We start from the raw sequence: 17,673 nt of genomic DNA, 5'->3' as shown, positions 1-17,673 counted from the left end.
TAGTGTTAAGATTTCCCTTCACTGGAACTAAGGGGCCTAGCCCGAACCATGAAAAACAGCCCCAGACCATTATTCCTCTTCCACCAAACTTTACAGTTGCAATTTTGCATTGGGGCAGGTAGCGTTCTCCTGGCATTTGCCTAACCCAGATTTGTTTGTCGGACTGCCAGATGATGAAGCGTGATTCATCACTCAAGAGAACACGTTTTCACTGCTCCAGAGTCCAATGGCGGCGAGCTTTACACCACTCCAGCCGATGCTTGGCATTGCACATGGAGATCTGAGGCTTGTGTGCGGCTGCTCGGCCATGGAAACCCATTTCATGAAGCTCCCGACAAACAGTTATTGTGCTGACGTTGCTTCCAAAGGCAGTTTGGAACTCGGTAAAGACTGTTGCAACCGAGGACAGACCATTTTTATGCGCTTCATCACTCGGCGGTCCCGTTTTGTGAGCTTGTGTGGCCTACCACTTCGCGGCTGAGCTGTTGTTGCTTCTAGACATTTCCACTTCACAATAACAGCATATACAGTTGACCGGGGCAGCTTTAGCAGGAGAGAAATTTGACGTATCGACTTGTTGGAAAGTTTGCATCCTATGACGGTGCCACTTTGAAAGTCACTGAACACTTCAGTAAGGCCAATCTACTGCCAATGTTTGTCTATGGAGATTGCATGGCTGTGTGCTCGATTTTATACACCTGTCAGAAACGGGTGTGGATGAAATATCCGAATCCACTAATTTGAAGAAGGGGTGTCCAAATATGTTTGTATATATACTGTATACAATGCCTTCGGAAAGTATTCAGACCACTTGACTTTTTCCACATGTTGTTACATTACAGCCTTATTCTAAAATCCTCATCTATGTACACACAATACCCCATAATGACAAAGGAAAAACAGGTTTATAGGAATGTTTGCTCATTTTATATAAAAAAATTAAATTTTAAATCACAATTACATAAGTATTCAGACCCTTTACTCAGTACTTTGTTGAAGCACCTTTGGCAGTGATTACAGCCTTGAGTCTTCTTGGGTATGACTCTACAAGCTTGGCACACCTGTATTTGGGGAGTTTCTCCCATTCTTCTTTACAGATCCTCTCAAGCTCGGTCAGGTTGGATGGGGAGCGTTGCTGCACAGTTATTTTCAGGTCTCCAGAGATTTTCGATCGGGTTCAATTCCGGGCTCTGGCTGGGCCACTCAAGGACATTTAGAGACTTGTCCCGAAGCCACTCGTTGTTTTGGCTGTGTGCTTAGGGTTGTTGTCCTGTTGGAAGGTGAACCTTGTCCAGAAGCCACTCATTGTTTTGTCTGTGTGCTTAGGGTTGTTGTCCTGTTGGAAAGTGAACCTTCGCCCCAGTCTGAGGTCCTGAGCGCTCTGGAGCAGGTTTTCATCAAGGATCTCTCTGTACTTTGCTCCGTTCATCTTTGCCTTGATCCTGACTAGTCTACGGACAATTCCTTCGAACTCATGGCTTGGTTTTTGCTCTGACATGCACTGTCAACTGTGGGACCTTATATAGACAGGTGTGTGACTTTCCAAATCATGTCCAATCATTTGAATTTACCACAGGTGAACTCCAATGAAGTTGTAGAAACATCTGAAGGATGATCAATGGAAACAGGATGCACCTGAGCTCAATTGTGAGTCTCTTAGCAAAGGATCTGAATACTTATGTAAATAAGGTGTTTCTGTTAAATTTCTTATACTTTTGCAAAAAAAAAAAAAAAAAATTAACTTTGTAATTATGGGGTATTGTGTGTAGATTGCTGAGATTTGTATTTATTGAATCCATTTTAGAATAAGGCTGTAACGTAACAAAATGTGGAAAAAGTGTGTGAATACTTCCGGAAGGCACTGTATATCCATACAGTGAGTATACCAAACATTAGGAACACCTTCCTAATATTGAGTTGCACCCCCTTTTGCCCTTTAGAACAGCCTCAATCAGGGCATGGATGTTCAAAGTGTTCCACAGGGATGCTGGCCCATGTTGACTCCCATGCTTCCCACAGTTGCGTAAAGTTGGCTGGATGTCCTTTGGGTGGTGGACAATTCTTGATACACATTCTTGAGCGTGAAAAACCCTGCAGTGTTGCAGTTCTTGACACAAACCAGTGTGCCTGTCACCTACTACCATACCCCGTTTAAAGGCACTTATATCTTTTGTCTTGCCCATTCACCCTCTGAATGGCACACATACACAATCCATGTCTATATTGTCTCAAGGCTTAAAAATCCTTCTTTAACCTGTCTCCTCCCCTTCATCTACACTGATTGAAGTGGATTTAACGACTGACCTCAATAAGGGATCATAGCTTTCACATGGTCAGTCTGTCATGGAAAGAGCAAGTGTTCCTGATGTTTTGTACAGTACACTCTGTATGCGTGGGCACGTGTTTTTAAGTAGGAGCTGTAAACTTAAGAAGTTGAAATAAGCTAATGGGAGCAATGAATATGTACTAAGGTCATAGGCAACTACTGTAGTAAACTAATGAACAATACGTAGGCTTCTACTTCCAGCTTATACATATAGTAAAATATTTACTAAATAAACTAAAGTATAAATAAAACTAATATAAAAAGTAACACAAAAAAATAATAATGACAGGCTATATACAGGAGGTACCAGTAATTGGTAGGTAGGGTTAAAGTGACTATGCAAAGATAATATACAGCGAGTAGCGGCAGTGTAAAAACAAAGGGTGTCGGGTGTCAATGCAAATTGTTCAGCAATCTTATGGCTTGGTGGTAGAAGCTGTTAAAGAGCCTTTTGGACCTAGACTTGGCGCTCCGGTACCGCTTGCCGTGCAGTAGCAGAGAGAACAGTCTATGACTTGGGTGACTGGAGTGTTTGACAATTTGTTGGGCCTTCCTCTGACACTGCCTGGTATATAGGTCCTGGATGGCAGGAAGCTTGGCCCCAGTGATGTACTGGGCCGTACGCACTACCCTCTGTGGCATCTTACGGTCAAATTCTCAACCGGTGAACATACCAGGCAATAATTGAACCGGTCAGGATGCTCTCGATGGTGCAGCTGTAGAACTTTTTGAGGATCTGGGGACCCAAGTCTTTTCTGTCCCCTTAGGGGGAAAAGGCATTGACGTGCCCTCTACACGACTGTCTTGGTGTGTTTGGACCATAATAGTTTGTTGGTGATGTGGACACCAAGGAACTTGAAACTCTCAACCCGCTCCATTACAGCCACGTCAATTTGAAAAAGGGCGTGTTCGTCCCCCCTTTTCCTGTAGTGTTTATTTTACAATAGTTATCTTTTGTTTGTTTTCAATCCCATCCTTCGTCCTTCACATAGCCTTTGTTTGTCACTCTCCCTCTAATCAGTGGGATGACAGCTCCCTCCGATTTGGTTGACTATCGCTGGGGGTTAACAGTCCTCATTAACAGATCTAGGTCATTAGTGGGGAGTCACGGCTTGCACTGCAGAGGTGTGTGTGTCCCTATGTGTGCCTGTGTGTTTGAGAGAGAAGAGAGACCCTTCCTGACAGTCAGTGCAGAGAGCATTGTCATCACAGACTCATTGTCTTACAGAGGGAGAAGCTAGTGCAAAGAGTATTGTTATCACAGACTCATTGTCCTACAGAGGGAGAAGCTAGTGCAGAGTATTGTTATCACAGACTCATTGTCCTACAGAGGGGAATGCTAGTGCAGAGAGTATTGTTATCACAGACGCATTGTCCTACAGAGGGGGATGCTAGTGCAGAGAGTATTGTTATCACAGACTCATTGTCCTACAGAGGGGTGATGCTAGTGCAGAGAGTATTGTTATCACAGACTCATTGTCCTACAGAGGGGGATGCTAGTGCAGAGAGTATTGTTATCACAGACTCATTGTCCTACAGAGGGGGACGCTAGTGCAGAGAGTATTGTTATCACAGACTCATTGTCCTACAGAGGGAGAAGCTAGTGCAGAGAGTATTGTTATCACAGACTCATTGTCCTACAGAGGGGGACGCTAGTGCAGAGAGTATTGTTATCACAGACTCATTGTCCTACAGAGGGGGACGCTAGTGCAGAGAGTATTGTTATCACAGACTCATTGTCCTACAGAGGGACAGGCTAGTGCAGAGAGTATTGTTATCACAGACTCATTGTCCTACAGAGGGAGAAGCTAGTGCAGAGTATTGTTATTACAGACTCATTGTCCTACAGAGGGGTGATGCTAGTGCAGAGAGTATTGTTATCACAGACTCATTGTCCTACAGAGGGAGAAGCTAGTGCAGAGTATTGTTATCACAGACTCATTGTCCTACAGAGGGGTGATGCTAGTGCAGAGAGTATTGTTATCACAGACTCATTGTCCTACAGAGGGAGAAGCTAGTGCAGAGTATTGTTATCACAGACTCATTGTCCTACAGAGGGGTGATGCTAGTGCAGAGAGTATTGTTATCACAGACTCATTGTCCTACAGAGGGGGATGCTAGTGCAGAGTATTGTTATCACAGACTCATTGTCCTACAGAGGGGTGATGCTAGTGCAGAGAGTATTGTTATCACAGACTCATTGTCCTACAGAGGGGGACGCTAGTGCAGAGAGTATTGTTATCACAGACTCATTGTTCTACAGAGGGGGACGCTAGTGCAGAGAGTATTGTTATCACAGACTCATTGTCCTACAGAGGGGGACGCTAGTGCAGAGGTGTGCTGGGGGCAACCTTGTGCTGGGGGCAATAAAAGGCCACTTTAACATTTGCAGTTTTGTTACCCAACAAAATGCCACAGATGTCTCAAGTTTTGAGGGAGCGTGCAATTGACATGCTGAGTGCAGGAATGTCCACCAGAGCTGTTGCCAGATAATTTAATGTTTATTTCTCTGCTGTAAGCCACCTCAAGTCATTTTAGAGAATTTGGCTGTTCGTTCAACTGGCCTCACAACCGCAGACCACGTGTAACCATGCCAGCACCAGGACCTCCACATCTGGCTTCTTTACCTGCGTGATCATCTGAGACAAGCCACTCGGACAGCTGATGAAACTGTGGGTTTGCACAACCAAATAACATCTGCAGAAACTGTCAGAAACCGTCTCAGGGATGCTCGTCTGAGTGCTCGTTGTCCTCACCTGGTCTCGACCTGACTGCAATTCGGCTTCATAACCGATGTGGGCAAATGCTCACTTTCGATGGCCACTGGAAAGCTGGAGAAGTGTGCTCTTAAATGATCCCGGATTCATCTGTACCGGGCAGATGGCAGACAGCATGTGTGGCATTGTGTTGGCGAGCGGTTTTGCCGAACAGAGTGCCCCATGGTGGCAGTGGGGTTGTGGTATGGGCAGGCATAAGCTACGAACAACAAACACAATTGCATTTTATCAATGTCAATTTGAATGCACAGACATACCGTGGCGAGATCCTGATGCCAATTGTCGTGCCATTCATCCACCGCCATCACCTCATGTTTCAGCGTGACAGTGCATGGCCTTATGTCGCAAGGATATGTACACAATTCCTGGAAGCTGAAAATGTCCCAGTTCTTCCATGGCCTGCATACTCACCAGAGATGTCACCCATTGAGCATGTTTGGAACACGTGTACGACAGCGTGTTCCAGTTCCCGCCAGTATCCAGCAACTTCACACAACCAATGAAGAGGAGTGGGACAACATTACACAGGCCACAATCAACAGCCTGATCAACTCTATGCAAAGGAGATGTGTCGCCCTGCATGAGGCAAATGGTGGATGACTGATTTCCTTATATGAACTGTAACTCAATCAAATCTTTGTAATTGTTGCATGTTGCATTTTATATTTTTGGTCAGTATATTATAGTGCTTTGCAAGGGGCAACTCAAAAACATCAAACATCAACTATCACTAATGTGTGGCTTCAATGGTAGATTCATGCATGGCAGCCATTTTACTCTACAATACTCAACACACAGTGATTGTCAGTGGAGAGAAGCTGCAGGGACTATTAAAAAGTGCTATTATATATAACACATAATAGTTGGCTACAGGGACCATTCCACCCTTATATCCTTCCTCTTGGTTGAGATGAGGGCCATGGGAGGTTTAGTGACCAGAGAGAACCAGGACCTACATTGTTTTTTTCACATCCAGGGCGACGGCCTAGTCACAACCTGGTAGTCTCAGGCAGTCTCACAGACCCCCGCTCTACAGCTTCAGAGGTAAGCCAGCAGAGATGCACAGGGTCATACAGACACAGGGTCATACAGACACAGGGTCATTCAGTCACAGGGTCATTCAGACACAGGGTCATACAGCCACAGGGTCATTCAGTCACAGGGTCATACAGACACAGGGTCATTCAGTCACAGGGTCATTCAGACACAGGGTCATACAGCCACAGGGTCATTCAGTCACAGGGTCATACAGACACAGGGTCATACAGACACAGGGTCATACAGCCACAGGGTCATACAGTCACAGGGTCATTCAGTCACAGGGTCATGCAGCCACACAGTCATAAAGCCACAGGGTCATACAACCACAGGGTCATACAGGGTCATACCACTATTTGCATGTAGTCAACGTTCATACATTTTCTAGAGATTATACTGGTGACAAACAGTAAATTAAAGTGAAGTGAAAAGCCTACTCTACTGGACCTTCACTCTTTCACCCATTATCTGTTTTGTATTCTCTAAAGGAGGTTGTTAATGAGAATGAGCAGACACTCCTGTTAGTCTCTAAAGGAGGTTGTTAATGAGAATGAGCAGACACTCCTGTTGGTCTCTAAAGGAGGTTGTTAATGAGAATGAGCAGACACTCCTGTTGGTCTCTAAAGGAGGTTGTTAATGAGAATGAGCAGACACTCCTGTTGGTCTCTAAAGGAGGTTGTTAATGAGAATGAGCAGGGACTCCTGTTAGTCTCTAAAGGAGGTTGTTAATGAGAATGAGCAGACACTCCTGTTGGTCTCTAAAGGAGGTTGTTAATGAGAATGAGCAGACACTCCTGTTAGTCTCTAAGGGAGGTTGTTAATGAGAATGAGCAGACACTCCTGTTGGTCTCTAAAGGAGGTTGTTAATGAGAATGAGCAGACACTCCTGTTAGTCTCTAAGGGAGGTTGTTAATGAGAATGAGCAGACACTCCTGTTGGTCTCTAAAGGAGGTTGTTAATGAGAATGAGCAGACACTCCTGTTGGTCTCTAAAGGAGGTTGTTAATGAGATTGAGCAGGGACTCCTGTTGGTCTCTAAAGGAGGTTGTTAATGAGAATGAGCAGACACTCCTGTTAGTCTCTAAGGGAGGTTGTTAATGAGAATGAGCAGACACTCCTGTTGGTCTCTAAAGGAGGTTGTTAATGAGAATGAGCAGACACTCCTGTTGGTCTCTAAAGGAGGTTGTTAATGAGATTGAGCAGACACTCCTGTTGGTCTCTAAAGGAGGTTGTTAATGAGAATGAGCAGACACTCCTGTTAGTCTCTAAAGGAGGTTGTTAATGAGATTGAGCAGACACTCCTGTTGGTCTCTAAAGGAGGTTGTTAATGAGAATGAGCAGACACTCCTGTTAGTCTCTAAAGGAGGTTGTTAATGAGAATGAGCAGACACTCCTGTTAGTCTCTAAAGGAGGTTGTTAATGAGAATGAGCAGACACTCCTGTTAGTCTCTAAAGGAGGTTGTTAATGAGAATGAGCAGACACTCCTGTTAGTCTCTAAGGGAGGTTGTCAATGAGATTGAGCAGACACTCCTGTTAGTCTCTAAAGGAGGTTGTTAATGAGAATGAGCAGACACTCCTGTTGGTCTCTAAAGGGGGTTGTTAATGAGAATGAGCAGACACTCCTGTTGGTCTCTAAAGGAGGTTGTTAATGAGAATGAGCAGACACTCCTGTTAGTCTCTAAGGGAGGTTGTTAATGAGAATGAGCAGGGACTCCTGTTGGTCTCTAAAGGAGGTTGTTAATGAGAATGAGCAGACACTCCTGTTAGTCTCTAAAGGAGGTTGTTAATGAGATTGAGCAGACACTCCTGTTAGTCTCTAAAGGAGGTTGTTAATGAGAATGAGCAGACACTCCTGTTGGTCTCTAAAGGAGGTTGTTAATGAGATTGAGCAGACACTCCTGTTAGTCTCTAAAGGAGGTTGTTAATGAGAATGAGCAGACACTCCTGTTGGTCTCTAAAGGAGGTTGTTAATGAGAATGAGCAGACACTCCTGTTGGTCTCTAAAGGAGGTTGTTAATGAGAATGAGCAGACACTCCTGTTAGTCTCTAAGGGAGGTTGTTAATGAGAATGAGCAGGGACTCCTGTTGGTCTCTAAAGGAGGTTGTTAATGAGAATGAGCAGACACTCCTGTTAGTCTCTAAAGGAGGTTGTTAATGAGATTGAGCAGACACTCCTGTTAGTCTCTAAGGGAGGTTGTTAATGAGAATGAGCAGACACTCCTGTTAGTCTCTAAAGGAGGTTGTTAATGAGAATGAGCAGACACTCCTGTTGGTCTCTAAAGGAGGTTGTTAATGAGAATGAGCAGATACTCCTGTTGGTCTCTAAAGGAGGTTGTTAATGAGAACGAGCAGACACTCCTGTTAGTCTCTAAAGGAGGTTGTTAATGAGAATGAGCAGACACTCCTGTTGGTCTCTAAAGGAGGTTGATAATGAGAATGAGCAGACACTCCTGTTAGTCTCTAAAGGAGGTTGTTAATGAGAATGAGCAGACACTCCTGTTGGTCTCTAAAGGAGGTTGTTAATGAGAATGAGCAGACACTCCTGTTGGTCTCTAAAGGAGGTTGTTAATGAGAATGAGCAGACACTCCTGTTGGTCTCTAAAGGAGGTTGTTAATGAGAATGAGCAGGGACTCCTGTTAGTCTCTAAAGGAGGTTGTTAATGAGAATGAGCAGACACTCCTGTTGGTCTCTAAAGGAGGTTGTTAATGAGAATGAGCAGACACTCCTGTTAGTCTCTAAGGGAGGTTGTTAATGAGAATGAGCAGACACTCCTGTTGGTCTCTAAAGGAGGTTGTTAATGAGAATGAGCAGACACTCCTGTTAGTCTCTAAGGGAGGTTGTTAATGAGAATGAGCAGACACTCCTGTTGGTCTCTAAAGGAGGTTGTTAATGAGAATGAGCAGACACTCCTGTTGGTCTCTAAAGGAGGTTGTTAATGAGAATGAGCAGACACTCCTGTTGGTCTCTAAAGGAGGTTGTTAATGAGATTGAGCAGGGACTCCTGTTGGTCTCTAAAGGAGGTTGTTAATGAGAATGAGCAGACACTCCTGTTAGTCTCTAAGGGAGGTTGTTAATGAGAATGAGCAGACACTCCTGTTGGTCTCTAAAGGAGGTTGTTAATGAGAATGAGCAGACACTCCTGTTGGTCTCTAAAGGAGGTTGTTAATGAGATTGAGCAGACACTCCTGTTGGTCTCTAAAGGAGGTTGTTAATGAGAATGAGCAGACACTCCTGTTAGTCTCTAAAGGAGGTTGTTAATGAGATTGAGCAGACACTCCTGTTGGTCTCTAAAGGAGGTTGTTAATGAGAATGAGCAGACACTCCTGTTAGTCTCTAAAGGAGGTTGTTAATGAGAATGAGCAGACACTCCTGTTAGTCTCTAAAGGAGGTTGTTAATGAGAATGAGCAGACACTCCTGTTAGTCTCTAAAGGAGGTTGTTAATGAGAATGAGCAGACACTCCTGTTAGTCTCTAAGGGAGGTTGTCAATGAGATTGAGCAGACACTCCTGTTAGTCTCTAAAGGAGGTTGTTAATGAGAATGACATCCTACATCCTTCAGATTAGCATGGAGGTGAGTGACTTTCACAGCATGACATCTGCTCCCCAGCTGAGCACAGCACCTGTGTTAACCAGGATCACTTCCTCCCAGGGCCAACAGGGCTTCTCTCTGAGCCAACAGGGATCTCTGTCTCTCTCTCTGTCAGCTTGTTAAATCCTCCACCTGGTGCACCACACCGATACCACAGTCAAGAGTCCTCTAGGGAGTGCTATGATCTTTCTCTTTCAGCCTTGGCTTGTGTAATCTGGCCTGTCTTGTACCTCTGTGTGTGTGTGTATGTGTGTGTGTGTGTGTGTGTACACGTGTGCGTGTGTGCGTGTGTACGAGTGTGCGTGCGTGCGTGTGTGTGTGTGTGTGTGTTTAAATCCCAAAGCAGAATGGTACTGGGAGGCGTAAGCCTTCGGGCACCACACGCACACACAAGCCTTTCTACAAGTAAGCTCTGATTCGGCGATGACACTCATTTTCAAAGCAGCAGTGGATGTTTTGGTTTAAAACTCAGTTCGTTACTCAGTTCATGGCGGTGTGGTGCACCAGGTGGAGGAATTAACAAGCTGACAGAGAAAAAGACAGAGATCCCTTGTCACGCCCTGGCCATAGAGAGGCTTTTATTCTCTATTTTGGTTAGGCCAGGGTGTGACTAGGGTGGGCATTCTAGTTTCTTTATTTCTATGTTTTGTATTTCTATGTTTTGGCCGGGTATGGTTCTCAATCAGGGACAGCTGTCTATTTTTGTCTCTGATTGTGAATCATACTTAGGCAGCCTTTTTTCCTTTGGGGTTTGTGGGTAGTTATCTTTGTTAGTGGCACTATAGCCTTGTTAAGCTTCACAGTCGTTTCTTTGTTTCTTGTTTTGTTGGCGACTATTACAATAATAAAGGAAAATGTACGCTCACCACGCTGCACCTTGGTCTCCTTCCCGACGACGGCCGTGACATCCCTGTTGGCAGTGTAGTGTTCTGGCTTTCAGTGTGATTGGTCATTTCAGTAGGTGTAGGGTTAAGGCCGTCTCAGAGGCCGGTGTTTTTAGCCCTCATGACAGTTTTTAATTGATCTTCTTCCTATTAGTAGATGATGATGCTATAATGACTTTGGGATGCTGTAATTTATTCACAGTTGAGTGTTATGTAAATTAATTCACATTCTGGCCCATGGCTGGAAGCAAAGACAGGCTAACAGGAAACACACTCAATTATATTGGGATGTCAACTTTTATAGGAGGATAAACATGGTAAGAGAACGTACATTTTTCTCATATTTAGTTATTACGTTTATGATTGCTAAGAAGGTAATCGTGTTAGAACAATTATAATCTAGTTAGTCACTTTATTGATTATTTTCACCCTTGGTCTGTTTCTCCCAATCTCCGATTGTATATAGATTCAGTTCTGACCTGTGTTTTTGATATAAAGAGTTAATTTTCCTCTGTTTTCCTAGATTCACTATGTGCCCTGTCACACTAATCTGCTCTCCTTAACACTTTTAGGTTGAAATCTTCCTGATGTCATCATTATTTTTTGAGGACACAGCAGCAATGATCTCATTATGAGTCCAGAATGTCACAGACAGATGTATTGACATGCGTTTTGTTGCATTATGTTATTTAGTTTACCCTCCATTAAACTGAAGTCTTTATGTAGGAATCTAATCGGTTATAAAGAGTTCACAAAGTGAGCAACTGAACAAAGCCGATTAGTCTACTCAGGCATTTTACTTAATTAAATGAAAGCAGATCAAATAATGTTATTTGAAATAATGTTATTTGATCTCGTTCATGCAGTAACATACATTTTTATTGTAAATAATCGACATCAGTCTCTCTCTCTCCCTTTATCTCTCTCTCTCTTTATCTCGATCTCTATCTATATCTCGTCTCTCTCCCTTTATCTCGATCTCTATCTATATCTCGTCTCTCTCTTTATCTCTCTCCCTGTATCTCAATCTCTCTCTATCTATATCTCTTCTCTCTCTTTCTCTTTCTCTCTCTCTTTATCTCTCTATCTCTTTCTCTCCCTCTCTATCTCTCTCTTTAGCTCTATTTCTCTCTCTATCTCTCTATCTATATCTCTCTTAATCTCTATCTCTCTCTATCTATATCTCTTCTCTCTCTTTATCTCGATCTCTCTATCTCTCTCTTTATCTTTCTCTCTCTTTATCTCTCGATCTCTTTCTCTCCCTCCCTATCTCTCTCTTTATCTCTATTTCTCTCTCTATCTCTCTATATCTCTCTTTATCTCGATCTCTCTCTATCTATATCTCTTCCCTCTCTTTATCTCTCTCTCTTTATCTTTCTCTCTCTTTCTCTCTATCTCTTTCTCTTCCTCTCTCTCTTTATCTTTATCTCGATCTCTCTCTCTTTATCTCTCTTTATCTTTATCTCTGTCTTCATCTCTCTCTCTCTTGCTCTCTCTCTTTCTCTCTCTCTCTCTCTCTCTCCCTCTATCTCTCTCTTTATCTTTATATTGATCTCTCTCTATCTATATCTCTCTTATCTCTTTATCTCGATCTCTCTCTCTTTATCTCTCTTTATCTTTATCTCTGTCTTCATCTCTTTCTCTCTGTCTTTATTTCTCTCTCTCTCTTGATCTTTTTATCTCTCTACCTTGCACTCTTCATCTCTCTCTCTCTTTATCTATCTTTCTCTCCCTCTCTCCCTCCACATTCAGACATCTTTGCGGAAGAAAAGTTCATATTTTGTAATAATAACAAAATATGTGAAAGAAACATTTGTTTGAATTTGACATGTCTACATGAATACAATTGAGATGGTTCATTAAAACTGAAGGGTTTGGTCAGATCTTGCCTACAGCCAAGGTAGAACAGGAGCCAGAGTAGAGGAGTACTTCAGTAAGGAGGAGGAGGGTTGTGATCTTAGAGAACACCATGCTGGCTATATCCTTCTGCCTACAGCACAAAGTCCCATCTAACAGATAGGTCCATGGGAAAGGTACACTATGTATGCTATGTGTAGCAATATGAGAATCTGTCTTCGACAGAGCGAGGAAAACACGTAGAAGCTTGGCTGTGTGCAATAATGAAGCCACGTGCTAATTATGGTTGTGAAAAATACTATTCTGACTTTGAGGCAGGAATGTCCGTCTGGGGGAGTCGTGTACAGTGATCTTCTCCACTTACCAAACCAGGGGGATCTGAGACACACAAGTCCACCCACTGAGCTCCATTGATGGTGAACTTTGTGGATGCGGTGGTGGTGGTGGTGGTGGTGGGAGCTTTCTGTGTGTTTGCGAGTGTGTGTTTTGGACAACACAGAAAAAACACACACATTGAATGGATCAATATGAACACTGGGGTTTCCCTCCAGCCTCGAATTGGCTTACCGAAAGTAAACAAAATAGATATCGGTGCTCGTTGAGAGTGTTCCATTCCATTACGTCCCTTTTCAAGTCAGTAAGGGATTTAGAATAGATGTTTAATGTTATCAGCTTCACATACTGTGGCATTCAAAGCTGGAAAATAGTTTGACGCGTTTCTCATTTCCACATTCTTTTTCAGGATAAACAAGAGCACAATCAGAGAAAAGAGTAGTCCAGTCATATTGCCTGACCAGAGGTGTGTTTTAGTCCTCATTATTCTTTCATTTGGCCTAATCTGATTAATTATGCGCTAGCAATGTGAGCAGACGCATATTCATGCCCTGAAGTGAATAAGTCATTTAGCCCAGCAAAATTGTCAGCTAATTCTATTTTAGGAAGAAAGCCTGTCAACCATAGCCATGCCCACTTTACACACAACGCCACTGAAACGGAACTGACCTTAATAATCGGTTTCATAGATTTCGCTGTCATAGACCACGGGGCTATTGTCTTGCTACCTTTAAATTAGCTTGATTAGCCATGCCATTCTTTGGAATGCAGGCGAAGGCTATTCGACTGTTAGAAAGCGTAAACCACTTTCATACAAGGCCGAAAGGTAGTTCCTCTCATTTATCCTAAACTGTTGCCTGTCAAACATGTTAGGATGAAAGAATAAGACTATTCATGTTAATAAGACCATCATAAATAGTCTGTAAACTATTACTAGCTGTTACCCAGTTTGGCACATTTTAGAATGCAGACTACAGGGTGTGTTTACTGCATGGGACTAGATGTGTGAGGAGCTTTTGCCCATCCATTTTAGTCTTAACATGAAATTAAATTCTGAAGAACTAATCCCATGTTTAAAAATGTATGTCTGTTGCATGAGTAATGATGTACTAAAGTGATGGAAAGGAGTGAAATTGAGGTGTCATCAAATATTGATGCACATTCTACAAAATATTTAAATAGGCAGGTTTATGCACTGGTCAGTAGGGTTCAGATATGTCCAGTGAAAGTAATGGGAAGCTCTATGTACCATACTATACTATGCCATACCATACTATACCATACCATACCATTGCTATACTATACCATACCCTACCATAGTATTACCATACCCTACTATACCATACCATATCATTACCATACCCTTCCATACAATCTATTGCCATACCCTATCATAGCATATCATTACCATACCCTGCCATACTATGCCATTATCCTACCCTACCATACTATACCATTACCATGCCCTACCATACTAAACCCATACCCTACCATACTATCCCATTACCATACCCTACCATAGTATGCTATTACCATATCATTACCATACCCTACCATACTATGCCATTACCATATCATTACCATACCCTACCATAACATATCATTATCATACCATAGCATTTCATTACCATACTATACCATAGCATGCCATTACCGTATCATTACCATACATACCAATTGTCTTCTCTATCTCCAAGTTATTTCAGGAGATGAACGTTTAAAATATAAGTTATTCACATTTGAAAACTTTTGTATGTCTTTTAGGTCCTCTCTATTTGTTTTTTAACGTCCTGTAACATTGCGTATGATGTGAGTTAACATTGATGGGTCCACTGAAAGAGCGGCTTTTCTCTCTACATCATTTTGACAATGGGGAAATGCGGTGCTGGGAAATGTGCTAGCCTCGTCTGGATGCTTTCTTTCCTCTGGATATTCCCAGCTAGTATATGGGGCTTTATTTATTCAAAACTGTGCATGAAAATAACCAATGTCAACAAAGACACAATGGGACCCATTTTGACATCGCTGTTAGGCTCATGCAATTATTAGTGCCAGATATTGTGTTCACTTTCCAATTTTGGGGACAGAGCAAACCAACTTTTGTCCGTCATTGGCAAGACCAGAACTCATTTTTTTAGCAAATGGATTTCTGACAAAATGGTTATGTATAGAACTGGTGCCCAAATGCAGAGCCACTGTATTACTTGTTGGTTTTAAGCCAATGCTTTCGATGGGAAACTAAATGATACCGTTTTATATTACAGGCTAGAAAATGTTAATTGTGGCTGCTATCGAATGTGCCCCAAGGCTTTAGTGTATCCGTAAATATTACCATGTATTCCCAGTATGCTATAATACACCATTAGATTGCAAGACATTTCATTCTCTAATTTTATTATCTCTAGAAATGTGTTGTATTTAAATGTTCATGATGTAAATCTGCAAAATCAAACACAGAAATTGGACCTGATGCTTAACATAGCTGTGCTTGTTCCTTTAATCAGATTTGCATAAATAATGTGACTTTAAAAATAATACTAGTTCAGTTATGTAAAATCTGTCCCAGTTCAGGGTAAAATGTATTTTTTATGATAAATGTGAACGGTGTTCAGCCCATGCTTTGATGTTTTTGTTTAATTAAAGATGTATGTTTTCCGTTGCCCTCTGCCTCCTACAGCAGGGTATCTGTACTCTACACCTGCTCTGTAATATTAATGTAATGTTCTCCCTCCTACAGCTGGGTATCTGTACTCTACACCTGCTCTGTAATATTAATGTAATGTTCTCCCTCCTACAGCAGGGTATCTGTACTCTACACCTGCTCTGTAATATTAATGTAATGTTCTCCCTCCTACAGCAGGGTATCTGTACTCTACACCTGCTCTGTAATATTAATGTAATGTTCTCCCTCCTACAGCAGGGTATCTGTACTCTACACCTGCTCTGTAATATTAATGTAATGTTCTCCCTCCTACAGCAGGGTATCTGTACTCTACACCTGCTCTGTAATATTAATGTAATGTTCTCCCTCCTACAGCAGGGTATCTGTACTCTACACCTGCTCTGTAATATTAATGTAATGTTCTCCCTCCTACAGCAGGGTATCTGTACTCTACACCTGAACACTGTAAATTGACAGTTGACACCACAGCTTATTCCTGCCTTTTATTATTTTGTCTGTGTTCTACTTTAGGTTGACACTAGTGTCTATTCCTGGGATGCTCTGAAGGAGGACTTCAGGAGTCTGCTGGCATGCGAAGAGGACCACCATCCCTGACAGACAGAGACTGAAACTGGGCCTAAGGCGAGGCAGGTCAGGCAGTAGCCTCCAGTCTCCACAGATCTGCTCAGAAGTGGCAGAATGAGATGGATTTAAAGGTTGATGGAAAGTCTGAAGTGTAGCGAAGGAGGGAGAGTCTCGGGGGGACGTCGTCATAGCTTCCTGACATGGAGCCACGGGCCACAAACCTGTGGTGGCTTCAGACAGCCTGTCCCCACCACCTCTCTCTCCACTCAGCTCTACTCTTCTCCGCTCGGCTAAAATCAAAGCCATGCCTTTTTGGAGACATTGTGCCGGCTGTAAACGTCCCCCATCTTCACGTGCGAGAGAGAGAGAGAGTCTTTCATGTCTACTGTGGTTTCTATTTGAAAAAAAAGAGAAAAGAAGGAAACATGTGTAAAGTCTTTCATGTTTCCCAAAGGCGGTACCACCTCATATATCCGGTTGTATCCATTTATATCCTTTGTACTGGAGAGGACGTGGGGCTGCAAATCGACGTCCGTCCGTCCCCCCCACCACTCCTAACAGAGTTGCAGCCAAGTTGTGGGTTGAAATGCTATTCTCTACCTCCCCACCTGCCAGACCTGGAGTCTCCCTGAAAGCCTGCTGAAGTACCTAAACAGTATTTTTCTTTGTCTGCTGGTGTCAATGCATGTTTCTCTGTTTGCTCTCTGATTTCTTGTAAATACCACTGCAACTAGTTCAAAGTAAAAAAAAAAAAAAAAAAATACTTTGTTTTGTATTTGTTTTGCAGAATATAGTATTTGTTTTTGTTTTGAGAATGTTCAACATATTACAATACTAGAATCCATTTCTGACAAGTGAATGTCTTTGGTCCATTCGATTTCAGATGGAGCTCTCATAATGTGTCATGCCCAGACTACCTGTACTATCACAGCAATCATGTATTACCACGGTTTAAATAATGGATCAGCCTCTTTAGAGAATACCTTACAACCATGTATTCAAGGTAGAGCAGTCACTTCCATTAGCGGCGGATGGAAAGGTTTAAGGTTAACCTTATCATCAGGAATGAACCATATAGGCCTAACTGCAGCATTGTTTGGCCTCCTTCCCCTTTCAATCTACCCACTTCTCAAAGCATGTTCCCCTTTAGTGTTGCTAGCAGCAACCTGAATCCTTCGCCTTCTCATGTACCCTTGATGTTTTATGGAGTAAAAGCGGGCCAATAAAACAGAATTTGTCCAAAATGGGCTCATACGACACAGAGGGAAAAGATGTTTAAAACAGATTTTTAATATTTGAATTCAACTTTTTTTTATGAGAACATACTGTAGGGCATCTGTGTTTCTAGGGTTAGGCTGCATGGGGACTGGAGGGGCTGCTGCATGGGGACTGGAGGGACTGCTGCATGGGGACTGGAGGGACTGCTGCATGGGGACTGGAGGGGCTGCTGCATGGGGACTGGAGGGACTGCTGCATGGGGACTGGAGGGACTGCTGCATGGGGACTGGAGGGACTGCTGCATGGGGACTGGAGGGACTGCTGCATGGGGACTGGAGGGGCTGCTGCATGGGGACTGGAGGGACTGCTGCATGGGGACTGGAGGGACTGCTGCATGGGGAC

At 43.0% G+C, this 17,673-nt stretch overlaps 1 protein-coding gene across 4 annotated transcripts in view; it reads left to right on the top strand.

Annotated features, from left to right (window-relative positions):
• LOC139539013 (tRNA-queuosine alpha-mannosyltransferase-like) overlaps window positions 1–16,814 on the top strand; it is a 55,921-nt gene extending 39,107 nt beyond the window's left edge. For all 4 annotated transcript variants that reach the window (XR_011667850.1, XR_011667851.1, XR_011667849.1 and 1 more), the window contains one exon: window positions 16,000–16,814. The gene's annotated coding sequence lies outside the window, so the exon portion shown is untranslated. The remainder of the gene's footprint in view (window positions 1–15,999) is intronic.
• Window positions 16,815–17,673: the final 859 nt, after the last annotated feature.

The sequence above is a fragment of the Salvelinus alpinus genome, chromosome 14 (genome assembly GCF_045679555.1).
Source record: "Salvelinus alpinus chromosome 14, SLU_Salpinus.1, whole genome shotgun sequence".
In the NCBI taxonomy this organism is placed as follows: domain Eukaryota; kingdom Metazoa; phylum Chordata; class Actinopteri; order Salmoniformes; family Salmonidae; genus Salvelinus; species Salvelinus alpinus.
This window is presented reverse-complemented; position numbering and strand designations above follow the sequence as displayed.